Genomic DNA, 25,371 nt, shown 5'->3' on the forward strand with positions numbered 1-25,371 from the left:
GGCTAAAAGATTACCGTAGCTCTGTTGGAATCACTTTTATAGATACATTTGACACCTGGAAACAGAAGACAGGAATGACGGAGTACTCTGTCCACGTATTTCAAAGCTGCGTTGAGACAATGACTTATCAATGACCCAAGACCAGCTCAGTTAATTCCTACCATTGTGACAATGACTCGTCATAATGCTGCAGCAAATGTACATTATCCCAGGGGCGTTGGCAGACACAATGTAAGTAACTTAATTTATGTCCCCCTAATTGCCCTGAATACTTGTTTATCCTACAGCTATTGAAGGCATTAACCATGAATCAGAGTTACACTGTTAGCACTGAGACGGTGTGCTGTAGTAGGAAGTCCCGTTTGCAGCTCACTGTGCACTATCAGCTCCAATATAAATAACATGAGCAAGTCTACTTCTGATAAGCTTCTCAGTAAAGCATTAAAAACAAATCAAGCAACCCAGAAAAGTGATAAAAATAACCCATATTAACATATGCAGCCCAAGAAACAAGGTTCATGAAGTTAATAACTTATTTGTAACAGATGACATCCATATTCTGACTATCTCTGAAACTCACTTAGATAATACCTTTGATGATACAGTGGTAGCAATACATGGTTATAACATCTACTGAAAAGACAGAAATGCCAACGGAGGTGGTGTTGCAGTCTATATTCAGAACCACATTCCTGTAAAGCTTAGAGAGGATCTCATGTTAACTACTGTTGAAGTAATATGGCTACAAGTTCATCTGCCTCGCCTAAAGCCCATTCTGGTGGGAAGCTGCTATAGACCACCAAGTGCTAACAGTCAGTATCTGGATAATGTGTGAGAAATGCTTGATAATGTATGTGATATCAACAGAGAGGTATATTTTCTGGGAAAAGTCATACAATAAGTTTTGTAGTGATTCTTATGTTGATGATGTAAATAATATTTGCTGCTCTGTGGTGTGTAATTAGGAGCAACCAGATCCTGAACTTGACACATTTATGAAATTGCTTATTCCAGTTACTAATAAGCATGCGCCCATTAAGAACATGACTGTAAAAAGGAATTGAAAAATGTTATGGTTGAGAGGGATGAGGCAAAAGGTATGGCAAATAAGTCTGGCAGCCCAAACAATTGTCAAACGTACTGCAAATGAATAAATTATGTGACTAAACTAAATAAAAAGAAACTAAACTATGAAATGAATAAAAATTATATAAAGAATGATAGTTGAAAGCTTTGGAGCACCTTAAATAACATTTTGGGGAAAAAGGCAAACTTGGCTCCATCATTGATTGAATCAGGTGGCTCATTCATCATAAAACCCACTGATATTACCAACCACTTTAATTACTTTTTCATTGGCAAGATAACTTAGGCATGACATGCCAGCAACAAACGCTGACACTACACATCCAAGTATATCTGACCAAATTATGAAAGACAAGCATTGTACTTTTGAATTCTGTTAATTGAGTGTGGAAGAGGTGCATTTTTTGTTGTTGTCTATCAACAATGACAAGCCACCGGGGTCTGACAATCTAGATGGAAAATTACTGAGGATAATAGTGTACGATATTGCCACTCCTATTTGCCACATCTACAATTTAAGCCTACTAGAGAGTGTGTGCCTTCAGGCCTGGAGGAAAGCTAAAGCCATTCCGCTACCAAAGAATAGTAAAGCCCCCTTTACTGGCTCAAATAGCCGACGTATCAGCCTTTTACCAACCCTTAGTAAAATTCTGGAAAACATTGTGTTTGACCAGATACAATGCTATTTTAAAGTAAACATATTGACAACAGAATTTCAGCATGTTTTAGGGAAGGACATTCAACAAGCACAGCACTTACACAAATGGCTGATGATTGGCTGAGAGAAGTTGATGATAAAAAGATTGTGGGGGCTGTTTTGTTGGACTTCAGTGCAGCTTTTGACATTATTGATCATAATCTGCTACTGGAAAAATGTATATGTGTTACTGCTTTACACCCTCTGCTACAATATGGATAAAGAGTTAGTGGCAAGAAAAAGTATGTGAACCCTTTGGAATTACCTGGATTTCTGCATAAATTGGTCATAAAATTAGATCTGATCTTCATCTAAGTCACAACAATAGATAAACACAGTCTGCTTAAACTAATAACACACAAACAAGTATACGTTTTCATGTCTTTATTGAACACACCGTGTAAACATTCACAGTGCAGGGTGGGAAAAGTATGTGAACCCTTGGATTTAATAACTGGTTGACTCTCCTTTGGCAGCAATAACCCTAACCAAACATTTCTGTAGTTGCATATCAGACTTTTACAACGGTCAGGAGGAATTTTGGACCATTCCTCTTTACAAAACTGTTTCAGTTCAGCAATATTCTTGGGATGTCTGGTGTGAACTGTTCGAGGTCATGCCACAGCATCTCAAATAAGGTTGAGGTCAGCACTCTGACTGGGCCACTCCAGAAGGCGTATTTTCTTCTGTTGAAGCCATTCTGTTGTTGATTTACTTCTGTGTTTTGGGTCATTGTCCTGTTGCATCACCCAACTTCTGTTGAGCTTCAATTGGCGGATAGATAGCCTTACATTCTCCTGCAAAATGTCTTGATAAACATGGGAATTCATTTTTCCGTCGATGAGAGCAAGCTGTCCAGGCCCTGAGGCAGCAAAGCAGCCCCAAACCATGATGCTCCCTCCACCATACTTTACAGTTGGGATGAGGTTTTGATGTTGTGTGCTGTGCCTTTTTTTCTCCACACATAGTATTGTGTGTTCCTTCCAAACAACTCAACTGTAGTTTCATCTGTCCACAGAATATTTTACCAGTAGCGCTGTGGAACATCCAGGTGCTTTTTGCGAACTTCAGACGTGCAGCAATGTTTTTTTTGGACAGCAGTGGCTTCTTCCGTGGTGTCCTCCCATGAACACCATTCTTGTTCAGTGTTTTACGTATCATAGACTCGTCAACAGAGATGTTAGCATGTTAGCTGACTCCTGACTTCAATTAACTTATGGAGAAGTCATTAGCCTAGGGGTTCACATACTTTTTCCAACCAACACTGTGAATGTTGAGTAAAGCCAGTGTGTCTATGTATGCGGATCACTCAACACGTCAGCTACTACAGCGACTGAAATGACACTCAACAAAGAGCTGCAGTTAGTTTCAGAATAGGTGACAACAAATAAATTAGTCCTAAATATTTCCAAAGCATTGTATTTGGGACAAATCATTCACTAAACCCTAAACCTCAACTACATCTCGTAATGAATAATGTGTATATTGAGCAAGTTGAGGTGACTAAACTGCTTGGAGTAACCCTGGATTGTAAACTGTCATGGTCAAAACATGTTGATACAACAGTATTACATTTAAAAAAAAAATTTAACCTTAATTTAACTAGGCAAGTCAGTTAAGAACAAATTCTTATTGACAATGACAGTCTACACCGGCCAAACTTAGACGATGCTGGGCCCATTGTGCGCCTCCCTATGGGACTCCCAATCACGGCCGGTTGTGATACAGCCTGGATTCAAACCAGGGTGTTTGTAGTGATGCCTCCAGCACTGAGATGCAGTGCCGTAGTCCTCTGCACCATTAGGGAGCCCAAAAGTGGGGAGAAGCTAAGATGGGGAGAAGTCTGTCCATAATAAAGCGCTGCTCTGCCTTCTTAACAACACTATCAACAAGGCAGGTCTTACAGGCCCTAGTTTTGTCACACCTGGACTACTGTTCAGTCATGTGGTCAGGTGCCACAAAGAGGGACTAGGGAAAATTGCAGTTGGCTCAGAACAGGGCAGCACGGCTGGCCCTTAAAAGTACACAGAGAGCTAACATTAATGACATGCATGTCAATCTCTCATGGCTCAAAGTGGAAGAGAGATTGACTTCATCACTACTTGTTTTTGTAAGAAGTGGTGACAAGCTGAATGTACTGAGCTGTCTGTTTAAAATACAAGCACACAGCTCGGACACCCATGCATACCCCACAAGACATGCCACCAGAGGTCTCTTCACAGTCCCCAAGTCTAGAACAGACAATGGGAGGCGCACAGTACTACATAGAGCCATGACTACATGGAACTCTATTCCACATCAAGTAACTGATGCAAGCAGTAGAATCAGATAAAAAATAAATACAAAAACCAGGTAAAATACACCTTATGGAACAACGGGGACTGTGAAGAGACACACACAAAGGTATAGACACACACATACGCACACATTGTAATATAGTAGTATGATGGTATTATACATTTTGTATTGTAGATATGTAGTGGTGTAATAATTTTATATGATGTACTGTTTTATATGTAATGTAAGTGCTTTAATGTGTTTGGACCCCAGGAAGAGTAGCTGCTTTGGCAGCAGCTAATGGGGATCCTTAATCAATACAAATACACAAGCTAACAGAACGGGACAGCGGAGTGCCGAAGCGCGTAAAAAAATAATCTGTCATCTCAGTTGCAACACTCACTCCCAAGTTCCAAACTGCCTCTGGAAGCAACGTCAGCACAAGAACTGTTTGTCGGGAGCTTCATGAAATGGGTTTCCATGGCCGAGCAGCCGCACACAAGACTAAGATCACCATGAGCAATGCCAAGCGTCGGCTAGAGTGGTGTAAAGCTCACTGCCATTGGACTCTGGAGCAGTGGAAACGTGTTCTCTGGAATGATGAATCACGCTTCACCATCTGGCAGTCCGACGGAAGAATCTGGGTTTGGAGGATGCATAATGCCAACTGTAAAGTTTGGTGGAGGAGGAATAATGGTCCGAGGCTGTTTTCATGGTTCAGGCTAGGCCCCTTAACTCTGTAGCATACAATGACATTCTAGACGATTCTGTGCTTCCAACTTTGTGGAAACAGTTTGGGGAAGGCCTTCTCCTGTTTCAGCATGATAACCCCACCGAACACCTTTGGGATGAATTGGAACGCCGACTGCGAGCCAGGCCTAAACGCCCAACATCAGTGCCCGACCTCACAAACGCTCGTGATTGAATGGAAGCAAGTCCCCGTAGCAATGTTCCAACATCTAGTGGAAAGCCTGTGGAAGGCTGTTACAGCAGCAAAAGGGGGACCAACTCCATATTAATGCCCATGATTTTGGAATGAGATGTTCGACGAGCAGGTGTCCACATACTATTTGTTGTAGTGTATATGGATTATTGCTGCTGCTCTGCTCATGTAGTGTATCTGTGGCCTATCCTATCCTCTAGAAGCTCTGCGGCTTTGCTCAATCTGCGCCGTAATCCACTGGGATTACTTGGGAAAACTGTCCGAACTCTGTGACCACCATCTTTGACCTGGTCAGACCTGGCCTCACCAATGTTTTGAGGACAAACCAATTCAACCCAATCCAAATAAATACTCCCATGTTTTTGTATTTTTAGGTAATGGAGGTGAGGCTTACTTCGGACATGGTTCTCAGCGCAGTACAACATATCCGCCGCATGGATAAACTGATACCCAGAGCCTCGCACCCGAAGTTCAGCTTCAGTATACCCAAGCACAATTTTCCCCCTGCAAAAAGGGATGATGTCAATAAACAATTATTTCACATCATATAATAACCAGTACTACATAACAATAGCAGTATGACTGACAAATGTCAGTCTATTCAATACTATTGTAATAGTAGTCTATTTATTTGGATGATTGCAACTGTCACCACAACATTATCATAATAACGAGGAAGTCAAAGTGAGCGTACTTGGCGTCGCAGGCCATGGGGGTGAAGTCCAGTTTGTGTTTGGTTCTGAAGATCATGTTCTTGGTCCTGATCTCCAGGATGGAGGGGGGCTGGAGGGGCGTAGCGATGGCAAACAGGGCCAGCTGGGGCGGCGCCTTGACCCTGTTTTCCTGCCGCTGGTTCTGACCACGCAGGAACTTCAGCCTGCCCTGCAGACTCAGGGCCTGGCGGGGGGGGGGGGACGAGGACGCAAACATTTTGTTTTAGACATGTATCTATTTGTCTTCGATTGTCCATGTGTTTGAATATCTGTCCAAATTCTATCCGACAACAATCTGATTTTCATCCATCAAAATTGTATTTCAACGTGTTAACACATCACCCTATGTCAATGTGTGAGCTTTCCTCTGAGTGAGCTTAAAATACTAATAGACAAACACTATTGGGAGGTTGTAGGCATTCGGTCGGTGTGAGGTGTCAATAACACCTACCAGGAAGCCAGAGGAGTTGTCCAGGAGGCAGCGGAAGCGACACACAAAGTTCCTCTCCAGGAAGGAGGAGTTCTCTGGTGGGAGCTGCTCAGGGTTATAGGTCACAGTGGTGCTACTCTCCGGCTCCACATCTATGGATCAGAAGATATGACATGTTCAGACCAGGCTTTACCATCAAAATCATCTAACCACCTATTGCACTATATTTGGAAACGATCCTCAAGATTACAGTATACAGTTCAGTCACACTGTAGAAACAGAACAAAATGTGTGCAACTTCTCTAAGGTGGTCATACAAACGGGTAATCAGTGATCACCTGATTATGTCATCATGAAATAATTATTGTTTTTATGATCGTACAGGAATTCATCAACACAAAAAGCTAACAAATGAATAACAACATTGTTGACTGTGTGTTGACATGAATGTTTGGGCTTGAAAGAAAAGCTGACGTGAGGTGTCTGGCTTGGGTCTCTGCTGAGAGATGTGTCATGACACTTTAAACAAAGCCTTATTCAATATCCCTCAGCAGTGTGTGTTCTGTTTGACCCGACTGTGTGTCCTGTCCTCAATGGCCGTGGTCTCCTAGCTCTGTTGAAAATACACTTATGTAATTAGCCCCAGAGGCTAATGTAGTCTTAGCACGACATGTGACGGCTTCCTCTCTAGCAGGGGAAGAACAAATGTGCAACACCACCCACTAGTGGAGAGGTAAGTCAGTGTAGAGGCCTGAGCCTTTCTTGAATGTTTATGAGCATTTATTAAGTATAGATGTTTATATAATGCATAATAATGAGTTATTATATACTTATGTAATGCATTACGCATACTTCATAAGGTGTTATAACTGCATTTGTAATGCATTATGCAGAGGGTATTCGTAGGAAATGCTATCGAAAGTTCTGCATTAATTTCTATGATTGAATCTCTTTTAATGTTTTTTCATTGACGGAGGTGGTGTTTCAGGGTCTAACACGGAGGTGGTGTTTCAGGGTCTAACACGGAGGTGGTGTTTCAGGGTCTAACGAGGAGGTGGTGTTTCAGGGTCTAACGAGGAGGTGGTGTTTCAGGGTCTAACGAGGAGGTGGTGTTTCAGGGTCTAACACGGAGGTGGTGTTTCAGGGTCTAACACGGAGGTGGTGTTTCAGGGTCTAACGAGGAGGTGGTGTTTCAGGGTCTAACACGGAGGTGGTGTTTCAGGGTCTAACACGGAGGTGGTTTTTCAGGGTCTAACGAGGAGGTGTTGTTTCAGGGTCTAACACGGAGGTGGTGTTTCAGGGTCTAACACGGAGGTGGTTTTTCAGGGTCTAACGAGGAGGTGTTGTTTCAGGGTCTAACACGGAGGTGGTGTTTCAGGGTCTAACGAGGAGGTGTTGTTTCAGGGTCTAACGAGGAGGTGGTGTTTCAGGGTCTAACACGGAGGTGGTGTTTCAGGGTCTAACACGGAGGTGGTTTTTCAGGGTCTAACACGGAGGTGGTGTTTCAGGGTCTAACACGGAGGTGGTGTTTCAGGGTCTAACACGGAGGTGGTGTTTCAGGGTCTAACACGGAGGTGGTGTTTCAGGGTCTAACACGGAGGTGTTGTTTCAGGGTCTAACACGGAGGTGTTGTTTCAGGGTCTAACACGGAGGTGGTGTTTCAGGGTCTAACACGGAGGTGGTGTTTCAGGGTCTAACACGGAGGTGGTGTTTCAGGGTCTAACACGGAGGTGGTGTTTCAGGGTCTAACACGGAGGTGGTGTTTCAGGGTCTAACACGGAGGTGGTGTTTCAGGGTCTGACACGGAGGTGGTGTTTCAGGGTCTAACGAGGAGGTGTTGTTTCAGGGTCTAACACGGAGGTGGTGTTTCAGGGTCTAACGAGGAGGTGGTGTTTCAGGGTCTAACGAGGAGGTGGTGTTTCAGGGTCTAACACGGAGGTGGTGTTTCAGGGTCTAACACGGAGGTGGTGTTTCAGGGTCTAACATGGAGGTAGGAAGTCACCTGAGGAGGACTCTCCCAGTGGGTCCACGATGGCAGGTGGGCTGAGGGCCCAGTGGAGGTTCCTCCTCAGCTCCTGCTGGTCCTCAGTGTGGACCAACTCATACACACTCTGATGCATAATATCAGTCTGAGGAAGGAAAGAGAGAGAGAGAGAGGAAGAGGGAGAGGGGGAGAGAGAGAGAGGGAGAGAGGGAGGGGAGAGAGAGAGAGAGGGAGAGAAGGAGAGCGAGGGAGTACGAAGGGAAGGAGGGATTATATAGAGACAAACAAAATAAAGATGGAAATATCCATCACATGGAGGCAGTTAAAATAAAGATGGGAAGCATGCACAATACAGACACAAACAATGTCTAAATGATAGATCCTTATGTAAATTACATTATGGGAACTTCAGACACTATACTGCTACAGTGCTACACTGCTACAGACCCCTTCACTTTTTCCACATTTTGCTATGTTACAGCCTTACTCTGAAATGGATTTTAAAAATCCTCATCAATCTACACATAATACCCCATAATGACAAAGCGAAAACAGGTTTTTAGAAAACAGAAATAAAACAGAAATACCTTATTTAAGTATTCAGACCCTTTGTATGAGACTCAAAATTGAGCTCAGGTGCATCCTGTTTCCATTGATCATCCTTGAGATGTTTCTACAACTTGAATGGATTCCACCTGTGGTAAATGCAATTGATTGGACATGATTTGGAAAGGCACACACCTGTCTATATAAGGTCCCATAGTTGACAGTGCAGTCAGAGCAAAGGTATGAGGTTGAAGGAATTGTCCGTAGAGCTCCGAGACAGGATTGTGTCGAGGCACAGATCTGGGGAAGGGTACCAAAAAATGTCTGCAGCATTGAAAGTCCCCAAGAACACAGTGGCCTCCATCATGATTTAATTGGTTGAAGTCTGGAAACCACAAGACTCTTCCTAGAGCTGGCCGGCCAGCCAAACGGGGGAGAAGTGCCTTGGTCAGGGAGGTGACCAAGAACCTGATGGTCACTGACAGAGCTCCAGAGTTCCTCTGTGGAGATGGGAGAACCTTCCAGAAAGACAACCATCTCTGCAGCACTCCACCAATCAGGCCTTTATAGTAGAGTGGCGAGACGGAAGCCACTTCTATGTAAAAGGCACATGACAGTCGCTTGGATTTTGCCAAAAGGCACCTAAAGGACTCTCAGACCATGAGAAACATGGAGGAAACCTGGCACCATCCCTACGGTGAAGCATGGTGGTGGCAGCATCATGCTGTGGGGATGTTCGAGGGAAAGATGAACAGAGCAAAGTACAGAGAGATCCTTGATGAAAACCTGCTCCAAAGCGCTCAGGACCTCAAACTGCAAAGAAGAAGAATGGGGGAAACTCCCCAAATGCAGGTGTGCCAAGCTTGTAGTGTCATACCCGAGAAGACTCAAGGCTGTAATCGCTTCCAAAGGTATTTCAACAAAGGACTGAGTAAAGGGTCTGAAAAACATATGAAAATGATGATATTTCTGTTCGTTTTTTTTATAAATTTGAAAAAATGTCTAAAAACGAAACAAAATGTGGAAAAAGTCAAGGGGTCTGAATACTCCGAATGCACTGTTTACTGAAGGAGTGACGTTATGGGAACATCGCTATATTGAAGGAGTGACGTTATGGGAACATCGCTATACTGAAGGAGTGACGTTTTGGGAACATCGCTATACTGAAGGAATGACGTTTTGGGAACATTGCTACACTGAAGGAGTGACGTTATGGGAACATCGCTATACTGAAGGAATGACGTTATGGGAACATCGCTATATTGAAGGAGTGACGTAATGGGAACATCGCTACACTGAAGGAGTGACGTTATGGGAACATCGCTATACTGAAGGAGTGACGTTATGGGAACATCGCTACACTGAAGGAGTGACGTAATGGGAACATCGCTACACTGAAGGAGTGACGTAATGGGAACATCGCTATACTGAAGGAGTGACGTTATGGGAACATCGCTATATTGAAGGAGTGACGTTATGGGAACATCGCTACACTGAAGGAGTGACGTAATGGGAACATCGCTATACTGAAGGGGTGACGTTATGGGAACATCGCTATACTGAAGGAGTGACGTTATGGGAACGTCGCTATACTGAAGGAGTGACGTTATGGGAACATCGCTACACTGAAGGAGTGACGTAATGGGAACATCGCTATACTGAAGGGGTGACGTTATGGGAACATCGCTATACTGAAGGAGTGACGTTATGGGAACGTCGCTATACTGAAGGAGTGACGTTATGGGAACATCGCTACACTGAAGGAGTGACGTAATGGGAACATCGCTATACTGAAGGGGTGACGTTATGGGAACATCTCTATACTGAAGGAGTGACGTAATGGGAACATCGCTATACTGAAGGGGTGACGTTATGGGAACATCGCTATACTGAAGGGGTGACGTTATGGGAACATCGCTATACTGAAGGGGTGACGTTATGGGAACATCTCTATACTGAAGGGGTCTGTGATATCTCTCCAAGAGTGTGTTGAATTACCAGTGTCTCAGTGTGTGCTGAACTTCTCCAGAGCCTGAATGTCATACAGTAGACTGCATAATGTGTGAGAAGTGCTTCAATCCTTTGTGCCTCTTCACCATCCCCCCATATTCCCATCCATCTCTGCAGGGTCTGTGATGCTGTGGTGCTGGTTAGGGCTGCTGCCCACTGCCCACTACCACGGCTGGTGGTCTCTCTCCACTAAAGGCCAAGCTATTAATAGACTGGTCTCACCCAGTCTCTCTCTGTGGACCGGCTGAGCAGAATCAGACTCCTCACCAAGCAGGTAGGGCCCAGACAACGGCCCCTGACAGTTCACAGCAGACACCGCACGCAACCCTCAAACCCAACCATAACTCCAATGAATATTATTTTCATTTAAATCAGGTTTATACAGATCAGTCTCATTGAGATCAAATCTAACCAATTATTTGATGCCATAGCATCTATAGGCAACCGTCTCTACAGTGACAACCTCTACAGGGTATCATTCTATGCTTGTATTGCATGCAAATCATTTATAAAAACCTCAAGCAGAGATGACCATGTGTCGATGGAGGATTATGCTTTAATGTTTGCAAACATGCATGTGAATGCTGCACCAGGCTGACCCAGCAGTAGAATTAATGCTATTAGTCAGCCAAGATCCCAGAGACGATCCAGCTGCCTCACCAGATGCCTGCTTGTCTATTATGAATGAGCTGAGGCACAGAACACCCTGGTCATGCTTTAGGAATAGAACCTTCACTGGGTTACGGAAAGGGAGGAGGGACAATCTGTACGGTACCTGGTGGAAGCCCAGGTAATCCTGGATGGTGTGAGAGGAGTAGAAAATGGTCCCATCATTCGTGACCACCAGGACGAAGCCGTTCAGAGCCTGTATGTCAAACATGCACAAGATAACACAATATTGTTATACAAAACAATGCAACTCACTGATGACATCGAGTCAGGAAAAAGCAGCTTTTAGTTTGTTTTCTATGATTGTGTTTTGCTTTTCGTGTATTGATGTGTATATTGATGTGTACTGATGTGTATATTGATGTGTACTGATCTGTATATTGATGTGTACTGATGTGTATATTGATGTGTACTGATGTGTATATTGATGTGTATATTGATGTATACTGATGTGTACATTGATGCATATAGTGATGTATACTAATGTGTATATTGATGTGTACTGATGTGTATACAGGGCTCATCGGTAAAAGAGACCTTGGTCTCAGCATGACTCCCTATCAAAATAAAGGGGGAGGAATACATTTCGGTTAGGCTTAGTCCTTCCATTAGGCTTAGTCCTTCCATTAGGCTTAGTCCTTCCATTAGGCTTAGTCTTTCCATTAGGCTTTGTCCTTCCATTAGGCTTAGTCTTTCCATTAGGCTTAGTCCTACTACTGCATCTCACTGTAGTAGGCTGCATCTCACTGTAGTAGGCTGCATCTCACTGTAGTAGGCTGCATCTCACTGTAGTAGACTGTATCTCACTGTAGTAGGCTGTATCTCACTGTAGTAGGCTGTATCTCACTGTAGCAGACTGTATCTCACTGTAGTAGGCTGTATCTCACTGTAGTAGGCTGTATCCCACTGTAGTAGGCTGCATCTCACTGTAGTAGGATGCATCTCACTGTAGTAGGATGCATCTCACTGTAGTAGGATGCATCTCACTGTAGTAGGATGCATCTCACTGTAGTAGGCTGCATCTCACTGTAGTAGGATGCATCTCACTGTAGTAGGATGCATCTCACTGTAGTAGGCTGCATCTCACTGTAGTAGGATGCATCTCACTGTAGTAGGCTGCATCTCACTGTAGTAGGATGCATCTCACTGTAGTAGACTGTAGGCTGCATCTCACTGTAGTATGCTGCATCTCACTGTAGTAGGCTGTAGGCTGCATCTCACTGTAGTAGGCTGTATCTCACTGTAGTAGGCTGTATCTCACTGTAGTAGGCTGTAGGCTGCATCTCACTGTAGGAGACTGTAGGCTGCATGTCACTGTAGTAGACTGTATCTCACTGTAGTAGATTGTAGGCTGCATCTCACTGTAGTAGACTGCATCTCACTGTAGTAGGCTGTAGGCTGCATCTCACTGTAGGAGACTATCTCACTGTAGTAGATTGTAGGCTGCATCTCACTGTAGTAGATTGTAGGCTGCATCTCACTGTAGTAGGCTGTAGGCTGCATCTCACTGTAGGAGACTATCTCACTGTAGTAGATTGTAGGCTGCATCTCACTGTAGTAGGCTGTAGGCTGCATCTCACTGTAGTAGGCTGTAGGCTGCATCTCACTGTAGGAGACTATCTCACTGTAGTAGATTGTAGGCTGCATCTCACTGTAGTAGGCTGTAGGCTGCATCTCACTGTAGTAGGCTGTAGGCTGCATCTCACTGTAGTAGGCTGTATCTCACTGTAGTAGGCTGTAGGCTGCATCTCACTGTAGTAAGCTGCATCTCACTGTAGGAGACTGTAGGCTGCATCTCACTGTAGGAGACTGTAGGCTGCATCTCACTGTAGTAGGCTGCATCTCACTGTAGTAGGCTGTAGGCTGCATCTCACTGTAGTAAGCTGCATCTCACTGTAGGAGACTGTAGGCTGCATCTCACTGTAGTAAGCTGCATCTCACTGTAGTAGGCTGTAGGCTGCATCTCACTGTAGTAAGCTGCATCTCACTGTAGTAGGCTGTAGGCTGCATCTCACTGTAGTAGGCTGCATCTCACTGTAGTAGGCTGTAGGCTGCATCTCACTGTAGTAAGCTGCATCTCACTGTAGTAGGCTGTAGGCTGCATCTCACTGTAGGAGACTGTAGGCTGCATGTCACTGTAGGAGACTGTAGGCTGCATGTCACTGTAGTAGGCTGTAGGCTGCATCTCACTGTAGTAGGCTGCATCTCACTGTAGTAAGCTGTAGGCTGCATCTCACTGTAGTAAGCTGTAGGCTGCATCTCACTGTAGTATGCTGCATCTCACTGTAGTAGGCTGTAGGCTGCATCTCACTGTAGTATGCTGCATCTCACTGTAGTAAGCTGTAGGCTGCATCTCACTGTAGTAAGCTGTAGGCTGCATCTCACTGTAGTATGCTGCATCTCACTGTAGTAGGCTGTAGGCTGCATCTCACTGTAGTATGCTGCATCTCACTGTAGTAAGCTGTAGGCTGCATCTCACTGTAGTAAGCTGTAGGCTGCATCTCACTGTAGTATGCTGTAGGCTGCATCTCACTGTAGTATGCTGCATCTCACTGTAGTAAGCTGTAGGCTGCATCTCACTGTAGTAAGCTGTAGGCTGCATCTCACTGTAGTATGCTGCATCTCACTGTAGTATGCTGCATCTCACTGTAGTAAGCTGTAGGCTGCATCTCACTGTAGTATGCTGCATCTCACTGTAGTAAGCTGTAGGCTGCATCTCACTGTAGTATGCTGCATCTCACTGTAGTAGGCTGTAGGCTGCATCTCACTGTAGTATGCTGCATCTCACTGTAGTAGGCTGTAGGCTGCATCTCACTGTAGTATGCTGCATCTCACTGTAGTAGGCTGTAGGCTGTTCTGGTTATCTGGATCTCCTTTCACCCTTTGTTTACTGTTAATGTAACTAGCCTAAATATAGATTGTGTCATGCCTTAATCTGATATTTTATTTACTAGGCCTACTACTTAGTACCGCTGGTTTATTCTGTTCTCATTCATTCGTTTGCATCACAGTTGTGTCGGTATTCTAAGCCAAACTGCTACTCAGTATGTTTGTTTCAATGCAAGAATAACTAGGCTATTACTTTCTGCATTTAGTTTGCATTATTTTGGTAAGACAGCTGTGTGTGTACAGCTGTATTCACATAGGCGCTTTGTAACATGTGAATTACCCTTTCTATCCTGTAGCCTATATTCATCACCAAAACGGCATTGCTTTAGTGTGTAGGGCGCAGTCCATTGTGCTGCTACAGATTTCGCTCTAACCTGTCACTTAAAAAGCACTTAACCAACGGTCTCAGAGTCTGGGCATTTGAACTTTATGTTTATTGTGAAATAAGTAGTTTTCAATATAATTCCAATGCAAGAACCGATTTCAACTGCCCCCTTAATCCCTTTATCCTGGTGCCTTGTCTGGTTCTTCCTTAGTCTTTTCATATCTCCGGGTTCTGTTCCAACATGCATCTCAAACAGACTTAGATATGTTTTATATTTACTGAATTTTGCTTAATGAGACATTGTTTTTTGACTACTTAAGCAACATGTGACGGTAGTGGTTGTGAGGTGTCCTACAGTGAGATGGGTGGACTCTGCCCCCCGGAGTGGAGGGGGAGCTGTCAGTGTACTACATGCAAGACGGGTTTGTTCTGAACCGGAGAGAACTAATGTCAGGAATAAAAGATAGACGGATTAGTCAGTCATTTGTTTTATCCCAAACAGGAACAGCTGGTCCCATGTTTCCACCCCACTAAACACACTCCCGCTCCCTCGAACACAGGAACATTTTGTAAACAAATGCACAAACAGGCATACAACCATATCTACCTTACTCAAACAAAACAGACATTAGCTTGTTCATCCATCACCTGATTTGTTAACACACACAAAACCCCGGGCCGCACGCACGCACGCACGCACGCACGCACGCACGCACGCACGCACGCACGCACGCACGCACGCACGCACGCACGCACGCACGCACGCACGCACGCACGCACGCACGCACGCACGCACGCACGCACGCACGCACGCACGCACGCACGCACGCACGCACGCACGCACGCACGCACGCACGCACGCACGCACGCACGCACGCACGCACGCACGCACGCACGCACGCACGCACGCACGCACGCACGCACGCACGCACGCACGCACGCACGCACGCACGCACGCACGCACGCACGCACGCACGCACGCACGCACGCACGCACGCACGCACGCACGCACGCACGCACGCACGCACGCACGCACACACACACACACACACACACACACACACACACACACACACACACAGTGCAATGGGTGCATCCACAGGAAGTACCCTCAGTCTTCCCAGGGGCTGAACTGTGACTAAGGCATGGTGATGTCATGTTGCTCTTTAACTAATAATCAATGATTCACCCCAATTATCTGCAGCACATCCTCTCTGTGTGTAAGCAGTCCAGTGAAACATAAACATTATCATGTCAGCTTGGATGGTTTGTACACCATCTTGCAAGTAAATAGCCAACTTCCAGGGTCTAATGTACCAGACGTTCAGCAACTACAAATTAGTGAAGTGAAATAAATGTAACAAGCCCCTAGCGGCAGACCCCATATGAACACAGTTGAACTCATGCAATCAGAGAACCACAATGTGTGCAAACTAGATTATAGACTTCCTGGTTGAACAGAAAAGAAACCACACCCCCAATAGCTTTGCATTTTTTGCATGCTGGTACAGTACCAAAACTTACAGGATCTGTCTGCATTCTGCAGAACTACTTTCCCACACGGTGGAGGGTGTCAGGCTACTTTCCCACACGGTGGAGGGTGTCAGGCTACTTTTCCACACGGTGGAGGATGTCAGGCTACTTTCCCACACGGTGGAGGGTGTCAGGCTACTTTCCCACACGGTGGAGGGTGTCAGGCTACTTTCCCACACAGTGGAGGGTGTCAGGCTACTTTTCCACACGGTGGAGGATGTCAGGCTACTTTCCCACACGGTGGAGGGTGTCAGGCTACTTCCCACACGGTGGAGGGTGTCAGGCTACTTCCCACACGGTGGAGGGTGTCAGGCTACTTTCCCACACGGTGCAGGGTGTCAGGCTACTTTCCCACACGGTGGAGGGTGTCAGGCTACTTTCCCACACGGTGGAGGGTGTCAGGCTACTTTCCCACACGGTGGAGGGTGTCAGGCTACTTTCCCACACGGTGGAGGGTGTCATAAGGGTGTATAAGAGGTAGTCTGAGTCTATTTTCAACCATGACAGTAAGAGGTGAAAACTATATTTTCCCCCTCCTCTCCTGATGTAAATAATGGATGACCTCACAGCTCCTCTACAATTCACTACTAAGTGTCTGATGTTGAACCACAAAGAAGAAGAGAGAAATCTTCAATTACCGCTCCCCTTCTCCGCTTCTTCCCCTAACCCTGCCTTTTCGTCCTGCCTCCCTGTCTTTTAAAATGTCCCGTGGCTGTTATCTCAATCTGAATAAAAGATTTCCTCCTCCCCAGAATGAGCTTTCATGCTTCATTACTAACACATTGGAGAGATGTAGGTTTATCATAATAATGAAACTTCACTCATAGGGCAGGGATGTGTGGCAGACTGTTTCCTCTGTTCTGCTCTGGAATTCCACTGTGCTGCACATACAGGGGAACTGGACTGGAAAATCAATGACACTGGCTTATCCAAAAGAGATCTGGCAGCCAACTAGATCACTCTCCACTCAATCACACATACAGAGAAACAAAATGAAAATAGCTCCCTAGAAATTGTGATAGAATTGTAAACTAAATGAAATAAGAATGAATTCCAGTATGACAAAATGATTTTTTGGGGGGGGATTTAAGACAAAGTGAGGCCAGTGAGTTATGGGGTATATCCAACACTTCATCACTGGATATTAAGCCTTGTAATTAATTACCAAAAACAAGTTGTTTTTGTCTTTATATTTTAGATGATTCCACATGCCTTTAGCACTGACCTGCAGCAAGAGTTCTCCTTCAGGCAGCCAACTGTCCTCCAATCCTGTGGCTTTGCTGTTGTCAGCGCTACCATCATTGCAAGTACAGTTCTTCAGGGCAACTGCAGACAGAGAGACACAGAGAGAGAGACAGAGAAGAGGAAAGAAGAGGGAGGGAGAGAGGCAAGAGTGAGGAAGAGAGAGAGAGGAGAGGAAGGAGGGGAGGGATAGAGAGACAGAGGCTTTAGTCTTGTAATAATGTTTACAAAGCACTGCTGTGAATGTCAGAAAGCTTTATGTTTTAGTGCACTGTATGCAGGACAGGATTGCAGCTCATGCAAGTTTCATCAAATAGCATGTTAAAAATGACGATCCACATCCAGGCCTTTTATCTTTGCCCAACCTGGTTACATCATAATGGCTTGGGAAGCAACACGTCAGCACGTTCATGGTCTATAATTAGAATGTGAGGTCATCGTGCTCAGCGTTCTAAACACTCTGTTCTGCGAGATGGGACCTCCTACAACAGGATGCATGGCGCTTATCGCCTATTCTTCACAGTGTGATGTTTCACCCATACGTTTGTGGTCTTTCACCTCAAGACCCATTTCAGTTGAATGCATTCAGTTGCATGACTAGGTATCCCCCTTTATGTGGTGTCACAAACATATTAAATCACTGATCTGTAGCTGTTCTAAAAGTAGTCTTTCACTAGCAGCACACAGCAAACGTCTTTGGAAAATTCTAATCGTCCAACAGTGGGGAGTGAAATGAAATGCAAATTGAAACATCTTTGACACGCAATGATATTCAACAAACACACTGACACCTCATTTATTGTGAATACTGTAGCAGAAATCAGAGAAAACACACACACGAGAGAGAGAGAGAGAGAGAAAGAGAGCGCGAGAGAGCAAAAGACAGCGAGCGAGAGACAGCGAGAGAAAGAGACACAGAGAGAGACTGAGACAGAGAGACAGAAAACAGCATCGCAGGAGAAGCAACACACAGAGAGAGAGACAGATTCCCATTAACGCTGCATCAGAGTGAAATGAGGTGACAACTCCTTTGCACTTCACTGCTCGCCAAGCTAATCCCTCTCTCCCTTCTTCCCTCTCCCGTGCTCCTCCTTCCCACTTCCCCTCACCCACACTCTCTCTCTCTCGGTTCATCTATCCTCATTGGCTCCAGCAGCTTAGTGGTTCCAGAACCAATCTGGAGGGGCAGAACAAGCATTAAGCGCAATACGATCCATTGCAATAGCTCGTCAAACACTTGTCTCAACTCCACGGTCACATTAAACTAAAGAACCATGCAGAGAGCTTATGCAGAGAGCTGAGACACTGAGTACATTGAAGACTGCTGGGAGTGTGGTTGCGGCTACAGTAAGGTAAAACTAAAAGTCAGAGTCTCTGAGCACCGTAGCACCTTAAGGTGTAAAAACTTGACACACCCAGATGCTGCCCACTTATTTAGAAGCGAACCACCTTATTTCTCCCCTTCGCTATATTGTCATCGAACATGTCACCCTCTCCAGGACAGGGGCCGCATGGATGTTAAATTGAAAGACCTTCGCTCCCTATGGTCTGAATGTTGAGTTTGATCTGAAACCCTTCCTGTTATCTGTTCTAAATCACTGTGTATACTAGACTATTTATGATGAAATTGTAGGCCATCTGTGATCATTGTATATCCATTTCTACTTTTTTTCTCTCTATATTATCTGTATATTGACCAATGATATCAGGCCATAGTCGGCCATGATTATGGACACCTATCAAAACCTATACTGGTGACCTGCAGGGCCATGAAACCCTGATGAAGACAGCTTGCTGTCGAAACGTTGGAAAATACAGAATTGCATCGGAGCAATTATTGTGCAGCGTTTCTTTTTCATTTAAAGTGCAGCTACAGTTGAACAGGTCAGGACAGTTATAGTTGAACAGGTCAGGACAGTTATAGTTGAACAGGTCAGGACAGCTACAGTTGAACAGGTCAGGACAGTTATAGTTGAACAGGTCAGGACAGTTATAGTTGAACAGGTCAGGACAGCTACAGTTGAACAGGTCAGGACAGCTACAGTTGAACAGGTCAGGACAGTTATAGTTGAACAGGTCAGGACAGTTATAGTTGAACAGGTCAGGACAGCTACAGTTGAACAGGTCAGGACAGCTACAGTTGAACAGGTCAGGACAGCTACAGTTGAACAGGTCAGGACAGCTACAGTTGAACAGGTCAGGACAGTTGAACAGGTCAGGACAGTTATAGTTGAACAGGTCAGGACAGCTACAGTTGAACAGGTCAGGACAGTTATAGTTGAACAGGTCAGGACAGTTATAGTTGAACAGGTCAGGACAGTTATAGTTGAACAGGTCAGGACAGCTACAGTTGAACAGGTCAGGACAGCTACAGTTGAACAGGTCAGGACAGTTATAGTTGAACAGGTCAGGACAGCTACAGTTGAACAGGTCAGGACAGCTACAGTTGAACAGGTCAGGACAGCTACAGTTGAACAGGTCAGGACAGCTACAGTTGAACAGGTCAGGACAGTTATAGTTGAACAGGTCAGGACAGCTACAGTTGAACAGGTCAGGACAGTTATAGTTGAACAGGTCAGGACAGTTATAGTTGAACAGGTCAGGACAGCTACAGTTGAACAGGTCAGGACAGTTATAGTTGAACAGGTCAGGACAGTTATAGTTGAACAGGTCAGGACAGCTACAGTTGAACAGGTCAGGACAGTTATAGTTGAACAGGTCAGGAGAGCTACAGTTGAACAGGTCAGGACAGCTACAGTTGAACAGGTCAGGACAGTTATAGTTGAACAGGTCAGGACAGTTATAGTTGAACAGGTCAGGACAGCTACAGTTGAACAGGTCAGGACAGCTACAGTTGAACAGGTCAGGACAGTTATAGTTGAACAGGTCAGGACAGTTATAGTTGAACAGGTCAGGACAGCTACAGTTGAACAGGTCAGGACAGTTATAGTTGAACAGGTCAGGACAGCTACAGTTGAACAGGTCAGGACAGCTACAGTTGAACAGGTCAGGACAGTTATAGTTGAACAGGTCAGGACAGTTATAGTTGAACAGGTCAGGACAGTTATAGTTGAACAGGTCAGGACAGCTACAGTTGAACAGGTCAGGACAGCTACAGTTGAACAGGTCAGGACAGCTACAGTTGAACAGGTCAGGACAGCTACAGTTGAACAGGTCAGGACAGCTACAGTTGAACAGGTCAGGACAGTTATAGTTGAACAGGTCAGGACAGTTATAGTTAAACAGGTCAGGACAGTTATAGTTGAACAGGTCAGGACAGTTACAGTTGAACAGGTCAGGACAGCTACAGTTGAACAGGTCAGGACAGTTATAGTTGAACAGGTCAGGACAGCTACAGTTGAACAGGTCAGGACAGCTACAGTTGAACAGGTCAGGACAGTTATAGTTGAACAGGTCAGGACAGTTATAGTTGAACAGGTCAGGACAGCTACAGTTGAACAGGTCAGTGCAAAGTGGGGGGACTTAGCAGTTGGCCTGAATTCTGGTCTGATAACCTCATAAGGTTTACTGTTAAGCTATAACACTATACTCACTAGTCTTATATACAATGGGCCATGCCATGTTCTACACATTTCTACAGAAGAGACACAGAACTGTATTACTTCCAAGCAAAAACCATGACGTTTCGAACCCAACGAACAGAGAATAAATAACGGCAGAATTTAAAAGAACCCAACGAACAGAGAAGAAATGGGAGAATGCAAGAAAAGTCTGGAATACTGATGATGTCATGGGAATATGACCTTTATGACGACCCGTACTGTGACCCACAACAACCTCTGACCGCTAAGGCGATGTCTTGACATGACTGGGTAAATGGGGTCGGGTCAGGTCTTTTGTTGTCTGAGGGGTCAGCAGAGAGAAGAGTAGGAGAGGATTGGACGCTATGCTAAGGCCAGACACCTGATGGGGCTTGTCCCCATCACACGGAGCATGGGTGGAGGGCGTTGAGTGGACACCCTGACCTAATTCCCATACCAATCTCTCTATCAGGGGTTTGACATATCATATCAGACATATCACCGGGACTGTGAGTATTTGTGAGTTTAAAATATGTCAGCTACAGTATATCTCGTCTCAGCAGTTCTGGCCGATGCCCACACCCTAGATTTTGTTGCGTTACTGTACCAACTTAAACGAGCATCCATTGACCCTAAAGACAAATAGTCTAAGTCCACCGTCACATCAACGCTACAAACTTGCTTGCAGAAAGTAGAAAGCATCTCCTTCCATAATACGTAACCTTACATTGATATTCAGACCTTGAGCAATAGTAGCCTTTCATGGTCTGTTGACATCCATTGCGTAATGGAGTGGCTCGGTATGTGGCCAGTGGTAACACCCCAGGTCAGTGTCGTGACCTTTGGCCTGAGAGATATTTTGCCAGCCAGTCTGCTTGGGTAACCTTTGTTGTTATTGATCCCATTGTAGTAGGTCACTGCGCTTTCTGGTACTGGTCCGTCACGTGGTCCATCCAACGCATCCATGAGGAAAAAAGGTACGCCTCCAAACGGATTAGTGAAGCCCTACTGGTGTTGCCTGGGCTTTGTTGTCACTGATGAACTCAGAAATGATAGATCAACTCAAAAGATTGACATTAGATTGACAATAGATTGACATTTGTATAGCGCTCCTGCAATACCTGAGGGCATGAATTTAGCTGAAGCTGAATTTAACAGCTCGGCTTTGCCAAATACACTTAACTGAGCATAATGGAGAAATAATGTATTTAGACATAAATGAAATGTTCCATTTATTGATAAGACAAGGAAACAAGCAATAAAAACATCAAAATACATGCTTCATATTTCACAGGCTACCCAGTCCTACCACTGCCTCGTCCTACCACTACCCAGTCCTACCACTACCCAGTCCTACCACTACCCAGTCCTACCACTACCCAGTCCTACCACTACCCCGTCCTACCACTGCCTCGTCCTACCACTACCCCGTCCTACCACTGCATTGTCCTACCACTGCCTCGTCCTACCACTACCCAGTCTTACCACTACCCAGTCTTACCACTACCCAGTCCTACCACGCCCAGTCCTACCACTACCCAGTCCTACCACTACCCAGTCCTACCACTGCCTCGTCCTACCACTGTTTCCACCCAAAACCATTGTAGGATCTCCAGACGAATGTCTGTGCTTTCTTTGTGAGGGACACATTAGTTCCACTACTACTTGATATTTTTCTAATATTTCCTTCCCTTATGAATAAATGGAACATTTCACTTAAGTCAAAATACGTTATTTCAAGTTTTAATCAGAATATGAATTATTGATTGGCTGTCAGACTTATGGCTCCACCAATGTGCTTCGGAGGCACTTGCGATAACGATGCAGCACTTAGAACACTACCACTGAATATAAATGCTCCTTTGGAACGGTAAACCGCTGCTGAGCCAAACTGCACAAACCTGCCGCCTTCTTTTATAAAACTGTCTCTGGGGACGTTCTCCTTTTTAAAGCCTATAGGCTACAGCAATACTAAACAGAACCGGCCTCCTATCGCCACCCTCTCCTCATGTGTGAGGTTGAGGCAGGCTGAGAATTTGATTAAGCAAACCTGACAAATAAGCAGTGACCCTGAAAATCTGACAGCTTGTGAAAGGGCAATGGACTCTAACTTGTGTGGTAGGAGAAGGGGGGTGGGGAGGTTGAAGTAGTGGTGAGAGCAGCGAGGTAGAAATATGGTTCTATACTGCTGAGGTACCTGGGACTGAGAAACGAGCTCCAACTATGGGCATCAAACACCCCCTCCCCCACCCCCTCTCTGGACTGATGACCCAGAAGCCATATTGGGAGCGATCCAAGCCATCCGCATGGAGGCATCACATTGCTTACTGACACTTTTCTGTGGAGAACAGCTCATGACCTGATCCAGCTATGTTGTTTGGGATTTGTCCGACAGAGAGGCAGGCTTGCTTGCAGCAAAACCGTAGGAACCCATTTCAAAACACCAACAATATTTAGCAAATGTTTGACGATTTTTAATTAGCTATTTACAAGTGGATTATGGGAAGTTTCAAGTTGTATTAGTCGTATATACGGTATATGCATGATATACAGTACCAGTCAAAGGTATTTTTTTTGTCTTTATTTTTACTATTTTCTAAATTGTAGAATAATAGTGAAGACATCAAAACTATGAAATAACACATATGGAATCAGGTAGTAAGCAAAAAGGTGTTAAACAAATCAAAATAAATTTGATATTCTAGATTCTTAAAAAAAAAAAAAACATTTGCCTTGATGACAGCTTTGCACACTTTTGGCATTCTCTCAACCAGTTTCATGAGATAGTCACCTGGAATGCATTGAAATTAACAGGTGTGCATTTTAAAAGTTAATTTGTGGGAAAGAAAATGTATTCTTAATGCGTTTGAGCCAATCTTCACTATTATTCTACAATGTAGAAAATAGTACACATTAAGAAAAACCCTTGAATGAGTAGGTGTGTCCAAACTTTTGACTGGTACTGTATATACTAGGCAGCGTCAGAGGAAGGCCCAAAATATTGTCAAAGGCTCACCCAAGTCATAGACTGTTCTCTCTGCTACCACACGGCAAGCGGTACCAGAGCGCCAAGTCTAGGACCAAAAGGCTCCTTAACAGCTTCTACCCCCAAGCCATAAGACTGCTGAACAACGAATCAAATGGCCACTCAGACTATTTGCATTACCCCCCCCGTTTTTACACTGCTGCTACTTGCTGTTTATTATCTATGCATAGTCACTTTACCCCTACCTACATGTACAAATTACCTCGACTAACCTGTACCCCCGCACATTGACTCGGTACTGGTACTCCCTGTCTATAGCCTCATTTTATTGTGTTACTTATTTTCAATGTTTACTTTAGTTTATTTAGTAAATATTTTCTTAACTCCATTTTCTTAAAACTGCATTGTTGGTTAAGGGCTTGTAAGTAAGCATTTCACTGTAAAGTCTACTACACCTGTTGTCTTCGGTGCATGTGACAAATAACATTTGATTTGATATCAAACACATTTCAGTGCAGATGTAGCCTATAGCAACACGTGAAGCAAAAGCACGGACCTAATCCATATTGAACCCATTTCAACTCTTTACATACAGCAGCATAGAATTCTACTAACTACTCTTTTTAATGAGTATGCATACAACACGGCTATCCCATTGGAGGATATGGCTATGATCTGGATCTATGTCCTGATCCAGATCCATCCATCCATCCATTTCTGGTTTTCTCATGGCTTACCTATCTAGGGAAGGGGAAAAGGGGATACCTAGTCAGTTGTACAACTGAATGCATTCAAGTGAAATGTGTCTTCTGCATTTATCCCAACCCCTCTGAATCAGAGAGAGGGGGGGGGGCTACCATAATCGACATCCACGTCTTCGGCGCCCGGGGAACTGCCTTGCTCAGGAGCAGAACGACATATTTTTACCTTGTCAGCTCGGGGATTCGATCCAGCAACCTTTTGGTTACTGGCCCAACGCTCTAACCACTAGGCTCCCTGCCGCCCCTATCTACATACTGAATGTAAACTCCTGTATTTGGCTCCAAAAAGAGGGAGAACTGAACACATGACTTTATTTTTCAAGCATTATTTTCCGGTGTTATCCACTAAGCAACAGACCAGGATTCAAACCTATCCTACTCAATAGTACTTGACATCTCTTTCCTTCACACTACTATGTTGAACCAAAGGTGTATAGTTTTATAGAACTGAGAGGATATATTTATAGAACTGAGAGGATTTATTTATAGAACTGTGAGGATATTAAAGAGTAAGGCCTTTGATATCAATCATAACCTTTCGCTGTGGTGAACACAGGAATGACCTCAATAACAAAAACGGAATCGCGGCCGTTCAAGCGAGACCCTCATGATATTCTTAGTAAAACGTTTCCCCCCCCCTATTCTCTGTGTTGAAAGTTGAGATAATGAAACAAGATTTTAAAACGAGTGATTGAGAAGCGATGCATGGAGCAGAAATAACTTGCTAATCCAGTATTA

General features: G+C 44.6%; 1 pseudogene; it reads right to left on the minus strand.

The window, feature by feature from the left end:
- Nucleotides 1-25,371, minus strand: part of LOC120064136 — a 42,325-nt pseudogene that overhangs the window by 9,186 nt on the left and 7,768 nt on the right.

This window comes from Salvelinus namaycush, chromosome 19, assembly GCF_016432855.1.
Source record: "Salvelinus namaycush isolate Seneca chromosome 19, SaNama_1.0, whole genome shotgun sequence".
NCBI lineage: Eukaryota > Metazoa > Chordata > Actinopteri > Salmoniformes > Salmonidae > Salvelinus > Salvelinus namaycush.